The sequence below is a fragment of the Sus scrofa genome, chromosome 5 (genome assembly GCF_054392235.1).
Source record: "Sus scrofa isolate SSC_HxYL_T2T_F1_AM1 chromosome 5, Sscrofa_HxYL_maternal_Yorkshire_Landrace_v2.0, whole genome shotgun sequence".
NCBI lineage: Eukaryota > Metazoa > Chordata > Mammalia > Artiodactyla > Suidae > Sus > Sus scrofa.
In genome coordinates this window covers 26,557,300-26,575,584 of record NC_139387.1, presented here as the reverse complement: position 1 = coordinate 26,575,584, position 18,285 = coordinate 26,557,300, and the positions used below count along the sequence as shown (strand labels likewise).

The 18,285-nt window shown below is 40.0% G+C and overlaps 1 protein-coding gene across 50 annotated transcripts in view; it reads left to right on the top strand.

Moving 5' to 3' along the window:
• R3HDM2 (R3H domain containing 2) overlaps positions 1–18,285 on the top strand; it is a 154,695-nt gene that overhangs the window by 31,941 nt on the left and 104,469 nt on the right. For all 50 annotated transcript variants that reach the window (XM_084956142.1, XM_021091857.2, XM_084956133.1 and 47 more), the window contains one exon: positions 9,267–9,324. The gene's annotated coding sequence lies outside the window, so the exon portion shown is untranslated. The remainder of the gene's footprint in view (positions 1–9,266; positions 9,325–18,285) is intronic.

The following is an 18,285-nucleotide window of genomic DNA, read 5'->3' as shown; positions in this document are numbered from 1 at the left end:
GTTTTTTGGCTGCATCTGCAGCATGTGGCAGTTCCAGGGCCAGGGATTGATCTTGTACCATAGCAGTGACCCAAGCTACAGCAGTGACAATGTCAGATCCTTATCCTACTGAGCCACTAGGGAACTCCTGTGTATTTATAACCATTTATATAACTAAGTGAAATTTATAACGTATATCAAGAATTTCCTTATTCTTGTTTATGTCTGCACAGTATTTTGGGCTATGTATGTATTGTTTATTAAAGGGCATTTTGTTAATTTCTGTCTTTTGCAACTACAAACAATGCTGCAGGAATAACCTTGTAATATGTCATTTTGTATATTTGTAATAATTATTAAATAATTTTCTAAAGGCGTTTATTTTGTAATTCTTATAGGCATTGTAAAATTTTCTTTCAGGAGTTCCCTTGTGGCGTAGTGGGTTAAGGATGCTGCTGTGGCGTGGATCCCTGGCTGGGAACTTCCATGTTATGTGAGCATGGCCAAAGAAATATATATGAAGTTTATATTTCCACCAGCAATTGAGTCAAGATTTGAGAACGAAAATTTAGTCATGGTGGATATATACAAAATAATCACTTTGAGATGTTTTCATCCATATTTATAGTGGAGTACTCAGCATTGGAATTTTAGCCCTGTTCATTCAACACTGTTAACTGAGTGCCTATGAATGAATGTAGTCTTTGCTCCCCACTGTAAATAAATATGTCAGATATACTTAAGCTATGAAGGAAGGCTTTCTGGAGGAGCAGAGCCTTGAAAGACAGGTGGGGTAGGGGAAATTTCTAAATTAGATGTTCTCAAATTTTTGGTCTTTGACCTCTTAACTCTTTAAAAAATTATTACAGACCCCAAAGAACTTTATTTTATATGGGTTATATTTGACAGTATTTACTGTTTTGGAAATTAAAACTATGAAAATATTTAAATATATATTAACTCATTAAAAATAATAAGCTCCCTACATAGTATATCTAACACACTTTTAAATTTTTTTATACAATTTTTTTTTTTTTTTTTTTTTTTTGTCTTTTTGCTATTTCTTTGGGCCACTCCCTCGGCATATGGAGGTTCCCAGGCTAGGGGTCTAATAGGAGCTGTAGCCGCCAGCCTACGCCAGAGCCACAGCAACGGGGGATCCGGGCCACATCTGCAACCTACACCACAGCTCACGGCAACGCCGGATCATTAACCCACTGAGCAAGGGCAGGGACCAAACCCGCAACCTCATGGTTCCTAGTCAGATTCGTTAACCACTGCGCCACAACGGGAACTCCCTAAATTTTTTTTATACAATATTAAAAGGTTACACTCTGTTTACAGCTATTACAAAATATTGGCTGGGAGTTCCTACTATGGCACAACAGGATTGAGAGTGTCTTGGGAGTGCTGGGACGAAGGTTTGATCCTTCACCTACCATAGTGGATTAAAGATCTGGTGTTGCCACAGCTGCTGCACAGGTTGTCAACTGACTCGGATCTGATACCTAGCCTGGGAACTCTTTATGCTACAGGGCAGCTAAAAAAGAAAAAAAAATTGGCTGTATGCCCTGTATTGTACAACATATCCTTGTAGCCTATCTTATACTCAATAGTTTTGTACCTCCCAGTCCACCACCCCTGTACTGCCTGCTCTATCCCCTTCCCCCCATAGCTGCTGGTTTGTTCTCTATATTTGTGAGTCTGCATCTTTTTATATTCACTAGTTTGTTGTATTTTTAAATTTTATTTATGTATTTATTTTTGTCTTTTTAGGGCCGCACCCGTGGCATATGGAGGTTCCCAGGCTAGGGGTCTAATGGGAGCTATAGCCACCACCCTACACCACAGCCATAGCAACGTCAGATCCGAGCTGCATCTGCGAGCTACACCACAGCTTAGGGCAACGCCGGCTCCTTAACCCACTGAGCAAGGCTAGGGATCGAACCCACAACCTCATTGTTCCTAGTCAGATTCATTTCTGCTGCGCCATGATGGGAACTCCTGTTGTATTTTTTTTTAGATTCAACATACAAGTGATATCATATAGTATTTATCTTTCTCTCTCTGACTTATTTCACTCAGCATAATACCCTCCCAGTCCATCCATGTTGCTGCAAATGGCAAAATTTTGTTCCTTTTTATGGCGAAGTAGTATTCCATTGTGTGATATCTATCTGCCTATCTATTGCATCTTCTTTATCCGTTCATCTGTTGATGGACACTTAGGTTGCTTCCATATGTTGGCAATTGTAAATAAAGCTGCTGTGAACATTGAAGTGCATGTATCTTTTCAAATTTGTGTTTTTGGTTTTTTTGGATATATACCCAGGAGTGGAATTCCTGTTTTTAGTTTTTTGAGAAATCTTCATACTGTTTTCTGCAGCGGCTGTACCATTCTGACTGGTGTGAGGTGATACCTCATTGTGGTTTTGTTTCGTTTTGTCTGTTTTCTTTTTTGCTTGCAACTGTGGCATATTGTAGTTCCAAGGCCAGGGATCAAATCCAAGCCATCGCCGCAAACTGTGCTGCAGCTGTGGCGGTGTTGGATCCTTAACCCACCACTACAGCAGGAACTACTCTTAGTGGTTTTGATTTGCATTTCTCTGATGGTTAGTGATTCTAAGAATCTTTTCACATGCCTATTGATGATCTGCTTTTCCTTTTTGGAAAAATGTCTAGTCGGTGTCTCTGCCCATTTAAAAATTTTTTATTATTTATTTATTTTTTCTTTTTGGGGCCTCACCCCTCGGCATATGGGAGTTCCCAGGCTAGGGGTTGAATTGATGCTGCAGCTGTTGGCCTACACCTCAGCCACAGCAATACCAGACCTGAACCACATCTGTGACCTATGCTGCAGCTTGTGGCAACAGCAGTTCCTTAACCCACTGAGTGAGGCCAGGGATTGAACCCACATCCTCACGGATACTAGTCGGGTTCTTAACCTGCTGAGCCACAACAGAACTCCTGACCATTTCTTTTTTTATATCACACTTTTTTTTTTTTTTTCTTTTTAGGGCCGCACGCACGGCATAGGGAGGTTCCCAGGCTAGGGACAGAATCAGAGCTACAGATGCCAGCCTGTGCCACAGCAACGTACCATCCGAGCAGTGTCTGCAACCTACACCACAGCTCGCAGCAACACCGGGTCCCTAACACACTGACTGAGGCTGGGAATCGAACCCGGAACTTTATGGTTCCTAGTCAGATTCGTTTCCACTGCTCCATGACGGGAACTCCCTATATCAGCCTTTTTAATAAAAAAACTAATTTTTAAAACAAAAGATTTAGTGAGAAGGAGGTTTATTGTTTTGTATTTTTGCAAGTCTCTTTCTCTTTTTTTAATGGTCATACCCACAGCATATGGAAGTTCCCAGGCCAGGGATTGAATCCAAGCCCCGGTGGTGACCTTTGCCACAGCTGTGGTAACGCTGGCTCCTTTTACCCACTGCTCTGGGCTGGGGATTGAACCCATACCTCTGTAGCAACCTGAGCCACTGAAGGCAGATTCTTTTTTTTTTTTTTTTTTTTGTCTTTTGTCTTTTGTCTTTTTTGTTGTTGTTTTGTTGTTGTTGCTATTTCTTGGGCCGCTCCCGCGGCATATGGAGGTTCCCAGGCTAGGGGTTGAAACGGAGCTGTAGCCACTGGCCTACGCCAGAGCCACAGCAACGCGGGATCCGAGCCGCGTCTGCAACCTACACCACAGCTCACGGCAACGCCGGATCGTTAACCCACTGAGCAAGGGCAGGGACCGAACCCGCAACCTCATGGTTCCTAGTCGGATTCGTTAACCACTGCGCCACGACGGGAACTCCCTGAAGGCAGATTCTTAACCAACTTTACCAAAGCAGGAACTCTGCAGGTCTCTTTTATATCTGGCTTATTAGAAGATAGCTGGATTCTCATATCTCTGTCTTAATGCAGTCTGTTATATTATTACATCATTTTGGTTGAAGTATAAGTCTAACCTCAGAGATACATAGATGAAAGAGAGAGGAGTATTTTAGTATATTTTGGGGTAAATATGGATATTCTTTGATATTATACCAAAATTCAACAAGTGGTGGTTTCTTAAAGGTTAGTTGCAATGTAGAATCTGGAATCATATTAATGAACTGTTGTACTTGATGGGATTAAAAATTCATTTGCCTATCTTGTACATCTTTTACTCAGGTATGATTTTGAAACATCATGATTTAGTCCACTGGAAAATACTGGTTCACATCCAGATCTTCCAAATGTTTGACACATTTCTTCGTACAATTAAAAAAAGTCATGCTCATTAATGTTATCGCCATTTCATCAAGAAAGTCTTAAATGTTGAGACATCTAGCTCATGGCAGATAATATGTTTTAAAAATTCTGCTTTTAACTTAAAAGTTTGAATTTAATCATTGGCAACAAATACTATCATTTGTTTTCTTTGATATAATCGGCTCATTTTGTTCATTTTTGTGAGAAATATTGCCACATACCCAAGTCTGAATAACCATAGTTTACCTTCAGTTGTTTAAGAAATAAAAATGTTCCATGAAAAAATCAGCTAGTTCAGCTTGTAGCTCAGTTTCTTTTCCTCAAGACCATTATTTATACTTTGATATGCAGGAGAAGTGCTTTATACTTACTTCCCATTTTGACACTTAGTATATTAAAAACATGTACTCAGAATTTGGAATTTAATAAAATTATCAATTTTTACTGCTTTATCAAGGATAGACATAAGTAAAAACTACAGTACTATAGAATCTGCGGTTGGTTGAATCTGTGGATGGAATCCCAGGTACAGGAGGAACTGCAAATACTAAGGCCTGATTAAAAGTTATACTCAGATTTTTCAACTGTGGGGAGGGTTGGTGCCCCTAACCTCCACGTTGTTCAAGGGTTAACTGTATACCCAGAGATTCTGAGTTGAGGAAAAAGAATAGCTTTCTAGGTCGACTATTACTAATTTGTTATGGAACTTGGGATACAGGTAGGTAGATAGATAGGTAGATAGATAGATAGATAGGATAGATAGATAGGGAGATAGAGTCAGCTACTAGATCATAAAGGAACTTAAGTACCTTGCCAAGGAGTATAGAATTTATTCTGTAGGCAGTGAGGAGTCTTTGAAGGAGTTTAAGAAGGGGTGTGTATGTATGGTAGGGGTTTGGGTGGGTGATGCCATCACATTTGTATACTTCAAAGATCACTCTTGGGGGAGTTCCCATTGTGGCGCAGTGGTTAACGAATCTGACTAGGAACCATGAGGTTGTGGGTTCAGTCCCTGCCCTTGCTCAGTGGGTTAACGATCCGGTGTTGCTGTGAGCTGTGGAGTAGGTTGCAGACTCGGCTCGGATCCCGCGTTGCTGTGGCTCTGGTGTAGGATGGCAGCTGCAGCTACATCTCTGATTCGAGCCCTAGCCTGGAAACCTCCATATGCCGTGGTGCGGCCCAAAGGAATAGCAAAAAAAAAAAAAAAAAAAAAAAAAAAAGACAAAAAACAAACAAAAAAAATAAAAATCACTCTTATCACAGTATATCTTGTGGCCAGTGGAAAATGATGAGGTCCTGAACTAAGGTACCGACTTGGTCATGGAGTCACAAAGGGCCAGGCTGTATAGGCAGGTTATAACATGTCTTTACTAATAAGTAGAACTAAGCCTAGCAGCATCTGTTTGGCTGGAGCACAATCAGCTACTTCCATCACCATGTCAGTTATTAGCTGTCTTCTCAAATAGTCTTTTTTCTTTTTTCCTTTTTATTGTACTGAATGAGATAATGGATGCCGAGTAAACTTATTACAGTATTTTTAAAACTCATTATTTTTTTAATTTTTTTTAGTCTTTTTGCTATTTCTTTGGGCCGCTCCCGCGGCATATGGAGGTTCCCAGGCTAGAGGTCGAATCGGAGCTGTAGCCACCAGCCTACGCCAGAGCCACAGCAACTCGGGATCCGAGCCGCGTCTGCAACCTACACCACAGCTCACAGCAACGCCGGATCGTTAACCCACTGAGCAAGGGCAGGGACCGAACCCGCAACCTCATGGTTCCCAGTCGGATTCGTTAACCGCTGCGCCACGACGGGAACTCCCCAAAACTCATTAAATTTTATTATATTTATAGTTGTACAACCATCATCACAACTTTATTTTACAACATTTCCATCCCAAACCCCCAGTGCATCACACACCCTCCCCAACATGTCTCCTTTGGTAACCATAAGTTTTTCAAAGTTTGTGAGTCATTTTCTATTCTGCAAATAAGTTCATTGTATCTTTTTTTTTTTTTTTTTTAAAGATTCCTCATGTAAGTGATAGCATATGATGTTTTCTGTCACTTCACTAGCATAATAGTTTCCAGGTCCATCCATGTTACTGCTAATGCCATTATCTCATTCCTTTTCGTGGCTGAGTAATATTCCATTGTGTACCACATCTTTATTCACTCCTCTGTCAGTGGACATTTAGGTTGCTTCCATGTCTTGGCTATTGTACATAGTGCTGCAGTCAACTCTTGTGTAAACAGTTTTCTCTGGAAACACGTAAAATGCTCTAGAATGTCTTTTGCAAATATGACTTCTAAAGATAATCGCTATTCTAACTTCTGTTCCTGTAGGTTTTTTAAAATATGTTTTTGAATTTCATATTTAGAATCATAGTATATGTTTTGTGTCTTTTTCTTGCTCAGCATTGTCTTTGAGACAGTGAGAGGAAATGAGCTCCTTGATGGAAGTTGCTACAAATAATCTGTGGCCATGTTTAATCTAAAACACTGGGCATTACTCTTCCTTGTTTCTCTTTTCTTTCTCCGTTTTTCCTTTCCCTCCATATGCCGCAGGTGCAGCATATGGAAGTTCCCAGGCAAGGGGTCCCTTTTAAATTAAGTAGATAGTTTGTGGTATTTTTTAAAAATTTCCTTGCCTTGTCATTCTTTTTGAAGTTCATGTTAGAACAAAGGATGTCTTCTGTGATTTCTTGATGTGGCTAAAGACTAGGTATTTTCAGGCCTTGATTTTATGACTGCTTTTCAAATTACCCTAATGATACCAAACATCTGTTGATGCTGAACAGCTTAGTTTCTTCTCCAGGTGATTTTGATCTTTTTTTAAAATTCTTTTTTTCTTTTTTGTAATTGCAGAAGGTTAACATTCTGGTCTTTTTATGGTAGCTTTCTTCCCGCCTTTCCGTACCATGTTAGTCATCCAGAGTTACTAATGTGGGCCTGAAATGACAACTTTTTTTTTCCCCAAAGTGCTCAGCGAAGTCAGAAAGGGAAAGACTCCCTATCAGGAGAAGGTGTCTGGATTGTAGTTGTCTTGAGTAAACAGTGTTTTTATATGTGAAATAAATGAGAATTCTGGTCAAGGTGCAGATGTCAGTGACCTGTCAGCCCATCAGGATGAATCACCTGAAGTCCTGGATGAGGTGACAATGTCAGCACAATGAACCCCTTGCCTTGAGTTTGTTGGGCCTCTCATTAAGAGTCAGAGTCATTGTTGAAGATTCAGCTGACTTTAAACATTATTTATTTTGGAGGGGGAAGATCACTTTCAGTATAGGTGCACCATTGGAAGTGACATGTGGCCGTTTTACAGCCATTTTGGTGTGCCCATGTGTTACATTTGTTAGGATCTTTAAAGCTTGTCTCTAGGTGACTAGAGGCTGTTCTGCTTCTGTCAGTAAGTTTAATTAATTGTCTTGGGTCCCAGACAAGTAAATTTGTTAACTGTGGTTTCTGATTTATCTATTGCCTCAACTAGTGATAATTTGATAGGAATAGGAACTCTGAGGTGGCATTTTATTGCCAAAAAAAAGGATGTTGGTTGCTAAGTGCAGCTGATTAGAAGACTAGGACAAAGTATTTGTTTTTCTGGTGCCAGAGTCATAATTAAGGCTTTACAGAATGTGCCACTAGTCAGATGACTGAACTAAATCTTTCTACTCCTGTGAGGTTATCTTTAAGGCATTGGGAGTGCTTCACAGAACTCTTTTACCAAAACCCTGAGGAGAAGGGGCTATAAAGAAACTGGAAGAGCTTTTTTTAATAGAAATCTTTGTAAGATATCAGGAAGGCAGACTTGATGTGATATTCACAGAACAGTGTTATAAAACAGAATGATGAGTTAGGGATACTCCTCACTGTGTAGAATGCAGTGAGGCTTAGATATTTTGAGGGCTTCCAAGAACACACTCTGGTTTGGGCACTCAGCACTCCAGGTTCTAAAGTGGATTAAGCAGCACCAGCCCTCAGCGTCCTATAATAGCAAAAATAATAAATACTGCAGCTGGGGTGAGGAGTTTTAAATTATGTGTTTGCAGTACTTCTATTCACAGAAGAAAATTATGTCCCTAGCCTCTCTACCTTTGCTTCTCACCTACCAAGAGAAATTCTAGATCTGCTAGCTCAGTTTCTAGACTTATCTTGTGTGGAAGAATAATGGGTAAAAAAACAGCTGAAGAAGTTCAAGGAGTAAGACTGGATGATTTTTTTTTTTTATATATATTAGAAAGTAGACCAGGAACTGCTTATAAGTACAGGGGAGTAATAGAAGGGAAAGAGTCAAATGAACAGTGTTTTATTGTGAATTGAGAGTAAGGATGGAGATAGAGGGTTTTTATAACTTCATCAGGAGTATAAGAAGTATTCTGAGCAAAAGGAATTGGGAAAGAAAAATAAGAAGCTGCCATGGATTTTTAAATGGATCTCATTTTATTTTATTTATTTATTTATTTATTTGTCTTTTTTTGCTGTTTCTTGGGCTGCTCTAGCGGCATATGGAGGTTCCCAGGCTAGGGGTCTAATTGGAGCTGTAGCCGCTGGCCTACACCAGAACCACAGCAACGTGAGATTCAAGCCGAGTCTGCGACCTACACCATAGCTCACGGCAGCACTGGATCCTTAACCCACTGAGCAAGGGCAGGGATGGAACCTGCAACCTCATGGTTCCTAGTCAGATTCGTTAACCACTGCGCCACGACGGGAACTCCTCATTTTATCTTTTTAGGGCTGCACCCTCGGCATATGGAGGTTCCCAGGCTAGGGGGTGAATTGGAGCTGTTGCTGCCAGCCTGCACCACTGCAACACCAGATTCGAGCCTGTCTACAACCTATAGCACAGCTCATGGCAACACCGGATCCTTAACCCACTTAACCGGATCAAACCCGTGCCCTCATGAATACTAGTCAGATTTGTTTCCGCTGAGCCACGATGGGAACTACTTCATTTTATTTTCTTTGAAAGTCTCAATACATTAAGACAGAAATTGCTTTTGACTAACTTTTTGTTTGTTTGTTTTTGTTTTTGAGGTACTTACATGCTATGCCATTCCAGCACTGGACTCATGGAGGCTGAACATTTATTCAGGTAATAATAGGTAACATTTGGAATTCTCTGGTGGCGTAGCCGTTAAGGATCTGATATTGTCACTGCTGTAGCGAGGATTCGATCCCTGACCCTGGATTCTCATGCCATGGGCACAGCCAAAAAAAAAAAGGTACCATTTTTGGAGCACTTTTTATGTGCCAGGCAACAAAGTACAGTACCCATAATCTCATTTAATCCTCACACAACCTCATTAGGTTGGGAGTGTTGCTGTGCCCATTTAATAGATGAAGAAATTGAGATTCAGAGCATATCAAAATTGAATTCATCTGAATTAAAAAATGAAAAAAGGCTACTGCAGTAATCAAAATGAGAGATGATAATAGCTTAGGTTAGATGATGTTATTCCTCATCTGGCATAAATATCAACGAATGTAAAATGGTTTAGTTGGCTGAATTTCACCCTCATTTTCATAATTTTTCCCCATTGCTGAATACTTCATACTTTTTGTTTGTCTTTAAAACAATGCACACATCTTTTGGTAGAGAAAAACCCACCTTAAAGCTTTTTTAACTTTTTAGCAAGTAGATTAAAAGTTTTTAAATAGTTTATATTTTTTGAGTAAATATCTAAAAAAGGTAAATATCGGAGTTCCTATCGTGGCGCAGTGGTTAACGAATCCGACTAGGAACCATGAGGTTGCGGGTTCGATCCCTGCCCTTGCTCAGTGGGTTAGTGATCCAGCGTTGCCGTGAGCTGTGGTGTAGGTTGCAGACGTGGCTCGGATCCTGCGTTGCTGTGGCTCTGGCATAGGCTGGTGGCTACAGCTCCGATTGGACCCCTAGCCTGGGAACCTCCATATGCTGCGGGAGCGGCCCAAGAAATGGCAAAAAGACAAAAAGACAAAAAAAAAAAAAAAAAAAAGTAAATATCTATAATTGGGGAATTCTTAAGAGATAATTAATATAGATAATAGGAGTCTTTTTGTGTTGTTTTCATCACACTTGAGATACTATTCACAGGTATTCAAGTTTAAGAAACCTTATTAGGGTTTCTTGTAGGAGCTTTCTTGGTGTATCTCAATGCTTATTCCCAGATCACATTAATCATAACACTTGCCAAAACTGGCAGGGTTTCCAGCACTGCTGACTGAAGATCAGTCAAAAGTGAAGATTGAGCATTTCTGAAATTATGCTAACCAGTGGAAGTATTTTTATGTTTATAAAAATTAAAATTTATATGCCGCTTTGGTTCTCCATGTTAAATTTTGCCAAGCATTGTCTGTACACACAGCAAGGTAAAGGAAGGCTGCTTTATTATTTCCTTATCAGTTACTGAGTGGCCAGTGTGAGTACATTGTTCTGTCATAGTTTTCAAAAAAGAGCTTAATTGAGGTTTTTAAAAATTGATATATAGCAAACTGTACTTAATAAAATGTGCAGTTTGTTAAGTTTTGACATATATGTTCACTGTGAAACTGTCACCACAATCAAGACATGATGGGGCGTTCCCATCATGGTGGCTCAGCGGTAACCAACCTGACTCTTATCCATGAGGGTTTGGGTCTGATCCCTGGCCTCACTCAGTGGATTAAGGATCCAGCGTTGTGGTGAGCTGTGGTGTAGGTCGCAGGCAAGGCTTGGACCTGGCATTGCTGTGGCTGTGGCATAGGCTGGCAGCTGTAGCTACGATTCACCCTCTAGCCCCGGAACTTTGATATGCCACGGGTGTGGCTCTAAAAAGCAAAAAAAATAAGCAAATAAGTAAAAGACATAATGAACATATTTATCACCCCTACAAGTTTTTTTATCCCCATTTGTAATCCTTCTCCCAGCCTTTGTGGTCTCTGGGCAACCACTGGTCAGGTTTATGTTACCATAGAATAGTTTGCATTGTCTAGCATTTTATGTAAGTGGAATCATAAAGTGTATACTCTCGTATTGCCATTTTTCCTTAAGGGACATACATTCTGCTTTAAAGTTATTTTATACCGCTCCTGGTGTGGTATGAGAACTTTACTTCTGTTTCTTCCTTCTTGGCCATTGCCCCATTCTGGTTGTGTATTTACTTGTATATGTAAATTGTACTATGTAGGAGTTCCTGTCGTGGTGCGGCGGAAACAAATCTGACTAGGAACCATGAGGTTGCTGGTTTGATCCCTGGCCTCGCCCAGCGGGTTGAGGATCCTGCGTTGCTGTGGCTGTGGTGCAGGCTGGCAGCTGTATCTCTGATTCAGCCCTTAGCCTGGAAACCTCCATATGCCGCAGGTGCAGCCCGAAAAAACAAAAACAAAACAAAACAAAAATAATAAATACATTAAAAAATAAATTGTACAGTATATTTTAAATTATTCTTGCTTTTATCAGTTGATTATTTTTAAAAGATATTTAAATAATAAAAAAGATTTTTATATTTACTCATATTGTTACCATTTATGGTGCTCTTCAGTCCTTTTGTAGATCCAGATTTTCATGTGTTTATCATACTCATTCAGCCTTGAAGCACTAGTAAAGGTCTGCTGGTGATGAATTCTTTCAGTTTTTGTATGCCTGGAAAAGTCTTTATTTTGACTTCATTTTTAAAAGATATTTTCTGTGAGTATAGAATTCTTGGTTAACAGATTTTTTTTTCTTCCAGTTCTTTAAGATACTACTGCAGTTCTTTAAGATACTACTCCATGTCTTCCAACTTGAATAGTTTCCAGTGAGAATTCTGTTGTTATCTTCATCTTTGTTCCTCTCTGGGTAATAAGTCCTTTTTCTGTGGCTACTTTAAAGATTTGCTCTTTATTACTTATTTTAGGTAATCTGATAATGATGTGTCTTGGTTTTGTTCTTTGAACTTCTTGGATTTGTGTATTTATAATTTTATTCCAGTTTGGAAACTAAGTTACTATATTTTAAAATATTTTTTCCTTGTCTCCTTTGGAAATGCCACTGACATCTATATTAGGCAATTTGAAATTATTCCACAATTCACTGATAATTTGCTCATTTTGTTTTAATTAGTTTCTTTCTTTCTTTTTTTTTTTTAATTGGCCGTACCTGTGGCATATGGAAGCTCCCAAACTAGGTATTGAATTTGAGCAGCAGCTGCAGGCCCCAGCCACAGCAACACCAGATCTGAGCCCCATCTGCCTACACCATAGCAACAACACCAGATCCTTAACCCACTGAGTTTGGCCAGGGATCAAACCTGCATCTTCATGGACACCATGTTAGGTTTAACCCACTGAGCCACACAGAAGCTTCTGTTTTGGTTAGTTTCTGTTGCTGTGGTCTCAAGTTTTTTCCCCTGATTTATTCTGTTGCAATTTTAATCTGCTTTTAGTCTTATATAGTGGCTGTGGCAATGCCGAATCCTTTTACTCTACTGCCAGAGATCAAACCTACACCTCTGTAGTAACTTGAGTGCTGCAGTTGTACTCTTAATCCACTGTGCCACAGCAGGAATTTCTTATATAGTGTATTTTTATTTTGAACATATCAGATTTTTTACTTCTTTTTGTCTTTTTTTTTTTTTTTTTTTTTTTGCTATTTCTTGGGCCGCTCCTGCGGCATATGGAGGTTCCCAGGCTAGGGGTCTAATCGGAGCTGTGGCCGCCAGCCTACGCCAGAGCCACAGCAAGGCAGGATCCGAGCCGTGTCTGCGACCTACACCACAGCTCACGGCAACGCCGGATCCTTAACCCACTGAGCAAGGGCAGGGACCGAACCCGCAACCTCATGGTTCCTAGTTGGATTTGTTAGCCACTGCGCCACGACCACGACGGGAACTCCCTTTTTTTGTTGTTGTTGTTGTTGCTATTTCTTGGGCCCCTCCCGCGGCATATGGAGGTTCCCAGGCTAGGGGTTGAATCGGAGCTGTAGCCACCGGCCTACGCCAGAGCCACAGCAACTCGGGATCCGAGCCGCGTCTGCAACCTACAACACAGCTCACGGCAACGCCGGATCGTTAACCCACTGAGCAAGGGCAGGGACCGAACCCGCAACCTCATGGTTCCTAGTCGGATTCGTTAGCCACTGTGCCACGACGGGAACTCCAGATTTTTCACTTCTACCTATGCTTTTTCCTTTAGTTTTTTGAATATATGGAATACAGTTATAATAACTTTCTAAATGTCTTTCTTTACTTATTGTATCATCTTTATCATTTTCAGTCATTTAGATTTTCATTATTAAAAAAGTATAACTTATAAGAAGTTGCAAAAAATGTACACAGCAGTCCATGTGCCTTTCACCCATTTTCTTCCAATGATAACAGCTTGTGTTATAGGACCATATCAAAACCAGGAAATTAATGTTGGTACAACCTATAAAGTTTTTCATATCTGACCAGTTTTATATCTACTCCGTGTGTGTGTGTGTGTGTGTGTGTGTGCGCGCGTGCGTGCACATGAGAGTGTGTGTAGTTCTACGGAATTTTCATCATGTGTTATTTTGTGTATCTATAACCACAAGCAAAGTACTGACTGAATAGCTCCATTCCCACAAGAATTTTTCCTGTTGCCCTTTTATAAGCACTCCTGTCCTACCTCCTTCTCCACTCTAAACCTGTAACACTGGCAGCCATTAATCTGTTTTCCATCTCTTTATAATAATGTCATTTCAAAATGTTATTTAAATGGAGTCATACAATACATAATCTTTTAAGATTGACTTCTTTCCCAATTTAGCATAATTCCCCTGAGATCCGTGTAAGTCATTGTATATATTAATAGTTTGTACCCTTTTATTGCTGAGTAGTGTTCCACAGTATGGCTATCCCAAGTCTGTTTAAACATTCACCTGTGGAAGGACTTCTGTGTTGGTTCCAGTTTTAGGCTATTATGAATAAAGCTACTATGAACATTCATGTACAGGTTTTTGTATAAAACAGAAATTTTTATTTTTCTGGAATAAAGGTCCAAGAGGTACAGTTGCTGAGTGGCATGGTAATTGCATATTTTGTCTTATAAGAAACTGCAAGACTTTATTTCAGAGTGGTTGTACCATTTTACATTCCTACAAGTCATGTATGAGTGATCCAGTTTTTCTGCATCCTTGCCAGCATTTGTTATTGACATTTTATTTTTAAAATTTTTTATATTTTTAGTTTTTTTCTTTTTTGGCATGTGGAGTTCCCAGGCCAGGGATCAGATCCAAGCCCCAGTTGTGACCTATGTCATAGTTGTGGCAACACTGGATCCTTTAATCTGCTGTGCCTGGCTGGGGATTGAACCTACATCATGGTGCTACAGAGACACCACTGATCCTGTTGTGCCACAATGGAAACTCCAGTATTATTTTATTTTACTTTATTTTTTTTTTTTACGGCTGCACCCATGGCATATGAAAGTTCCCAGGCTAGGGATTGAATCTGAACCACAGCTGTGGCAACGCTGGATCCTTTAATCCACTGCACTGGACCAGGGATCAAACCCGTACCTCCTCAGCAACCTGCACTCCCCAGTGACCCAAGCTGCTGAGTCTGATTCTTAACCCACTGTGCCACAGCAGTAACTCCCTATTTAACCATTTTTTTAGATGTGTAGTGATATATCGCTGTGCTTTTCATTTGTATTTCCCTAATGGCTAATGACTTTGAATATATCTGTTCGTGTCTTTTGCGCATTTTCTGTTTAGGTTATTTGTTTCATTACTGTTGAGTTTTGAAAATTCTCTGTATATTCTACTTAGAAGTCTTTTGTCGGGTATGTGGTTTGCAAATATTTTCTCCAGTCTGTGGCTTACTTTCTTCGATGAACTCTGAACTCCTTTGCCCTCCCAGACTCTCACTCCTGTGTCTCCATTTAGGGACCATGTTGGACTCTGCCTAGGTCCCCTTAGACGCCTGACTCCCTGTTCCTTTTTACGTTTCTTGGGAACTCTCTCTAGGCATTAAGCTTGGGTAATCATAAGGCTTACTTTATTTGTTCCCTATCTCAGGAATCATTGTTCTTCACTTCTTGATGTCCAGTGTCTTAAACACCATTATTTCACACATTCATCTGGTTTTTTATTGTTTCTACCAGGAAGATAAATATGATCCTTATGATACCAAATTAGTCAGAAATAAAATCCACCCCCAAAAGTTCTCAATAACATTAGGAACATCCATTGCTACTGTCTAAAATTCCTTCCTTTTTTAAGTTGTTTAAAAAATGGGCAGGGGTGAGGTGGGAATGGGTATATATATAACTCAGACAAAAAGATACTTCTGATGTTGTTCAGTGTCTCTTGAAGCCCAGCTACTTTCAGAAGTTTGCAAATCCATCAGATGCAGGCTTAGAGCTAGAAATAGGTCAGCTACCATAGCACAAAATGATGGTGTGAAAAGATTTTTGTGACAGCTAGTGTGTGATAATATATCCTCTCTTGTTCAGGGTTCTCTTTGGATGTAATGCGAGATTCTGGGTGTTTTCATATGCTTTTTCTCTATTTTTAGCCTTATAGTCCTTTTCTTGAAAGAATGACCATATTTTAAAAATCACATGTTCCTTTATTTAAAGGGTAGAGTTGATCAGTTAAAACAGCCGTTTCCAGTCTATCTAGCTAGGTAATTCTCTTTTGACCTTTAATACTAGTTTTGGAGCATTCATTGGAGTTTATGATGATTGAATATATATACAAGGGTTTCTAAAGATTTCTCTCTGCTTTCAAAGCTGTACTACTATCTGTATAAAATTTCAGAGAGATAAGGATTAGTACAGGATCACACAGCTGTCAAACACTTGATGAATATATTTCTTTGGAGTTATTTTGTGGAATCACCACACATTTCAGTAATTAGGTGACTTTTAGCTCTAGGAATCTGCTAGAGCCACCTTTGCAATAGAGCTGCCTCTGCTTGCTGGTTTCAAAGGGAAAGTTTTATTTCTCTTCCCAGTCTGTTGCTTCAGCTGATGAGCAAAAGGGCAAAGCTTGGTATATTATTGCAGTGTCTGTCACAATGCATTGCACAGAATGGCTACTCATTGAGTATTTGTTGGCTACTCAGTGCCTCTTCATTGAGTCACTGCTTAAATTAATTCCCTTCATATATTTCATCCAGGATCTTTCCTTTTCTTTCCATCTCTATCCTTTTGGCCATTTTCTTGTTTGCATTTCCTCTAGAGGGTGAAGAAGGCAAAGAAGATGAACCTGAAATTGTTCTATTGCTTATGAGTAACTTGGATAAGAAAAAAATATTATGTGAAAAGAAATGGAAACTATTGTCTAAAATGAGGTTTTTAAATTAATAGCAAATTTCATTTATCTTTTCTGTTTTTCTCTGCCATCACTAATGATGGATTGGTGTTTTGCTTTTCTTCAAAGTCCTGAATGACTTTCTTTTCTCTTTAGTTTGTAGCTAGTGATAATACTCTTTCAGTTTTCATTGTTATTTTTAATTTCTATAACTTTTCCTCTATGAAGAGTTCTCTTCCTCTTCTTTATACCTTAAATATCGGTGTGTCCTGAGGCCTCTGCTCACCTCTCTAGTCTTTTCTGCTGCTAATCTATCACTGTTCTCACCATACACTCTACTTTCAAAATCCAGGTTTTCGGGAGTTCCCGTTGTGGCTCAGTTAATGAACCTGACTAGTATCCATGAGGACGCAGGTTTGATCCTTGGCCTTGCTCAGCGGGTTAAGGATCTGGTGCTACTGTGAGCTGTGATGTAGGTTGCAGCAGACACGGCTCGGATCCTACATTGCTGTGGCTGCAGCTTAGGCTGGCAGCAGCTACAGCTCTGATTTGACCTCTAGCCTGGAACCTCCATATGCTGCAGGTGTGGCCCTTAAAAAAAAAACAGACAAAATCCAGGTTTTCAGAGTTCCCTGGTGGTTTAGCAGGTTGAGGATGCAGCTCTGTCACTGCTGTGGCTCAAGTTGCTGCTGTGACGTGGGTTTTATCCCAGTCCCTGAACCAGAAACTTCCATGTGCTATGGGTGTGGCCATAAAAATAAATAAATACAAATTAAAAAGTAGTGTCCTTGGAGTTCTTGCTGTGGTGCAGCAGGTTAAGGATCTGCACCACAGTTGTCTCTGCAGTGGCTGCAGTTGCTGCTGAGGTGCTGATTTGATCCCTGGCCAGGTGCAGTAAGGATCTGGCATTGCCTCAGCAGAGGTGTAGGTCACAGCTGCATCCTGGATTTGATCCCTGGCCTGGTAACTTCCACATACTGCAAGTGGGAAAAGAAAAAAAGATAGTGTCCCTGATTTTGTATGGGTTTATAGGATACTAAATAACAACAACAAAATAATAGCTAACATTTATTTAAATATTTCCCATGTGTCTAAGCATTTTACCTATACATTAACTCACTTAATATTTATAGCCTCATGAGATAGTTACTGTTAACCTTTGTTTTATAGTTAGGGAAACTGAGACGCCAAGAGTTAAGTACTTTATCCAAGGTCACACAGCTTGTAAATGGCAGATGTGGAAATTAAATCTCTAAAAACTATACCAAGCAGAATGCTGAATCTTCTTTATGCAGGGTCTCATAGTTATATTCTTTGTTAGGATAAAGATAAGTGAGGCATAGAGGTAGAATAACATGGGGCAATTCTAGTGTTCTGATCTTATACAAAAAGATCATTCACTAAAGATTTTTTAAAATGTGTCTTCTGGAGTTCTCATCGTGGCTCAGTGGTTAACAAATCCAACTAGGAACCATGAGGCTGCGGGTTCGATCCCTGGCCTTGCTGAGGGGGTTAAGAATCGGGCGTTGCCATGAGCTGTGGTGTAGGTCGCAGACACAGCTCAGATCCTGAGTTGCTGTGGCTATCGTGTAGGCCGGCAGCTGTAGCTCTGATTAGACTCCTAGCCTGGGAATCTCCATATGCCCTGGGTGCAGCCCTAGAAAATACAAAAAAAAGACAAAACAACAACAACAAAAATGTGTTTTCTTTTTTCTTTTTCTTTTATGGCCACACTCACAGAACATGGAAATTCCTTGGTCAGGGATCAAGTTTGAGCAGCAACTGCAATCTATGCCACAGCTGTGGTAATGTGGGAACCTTTTTATCCACTGTGCC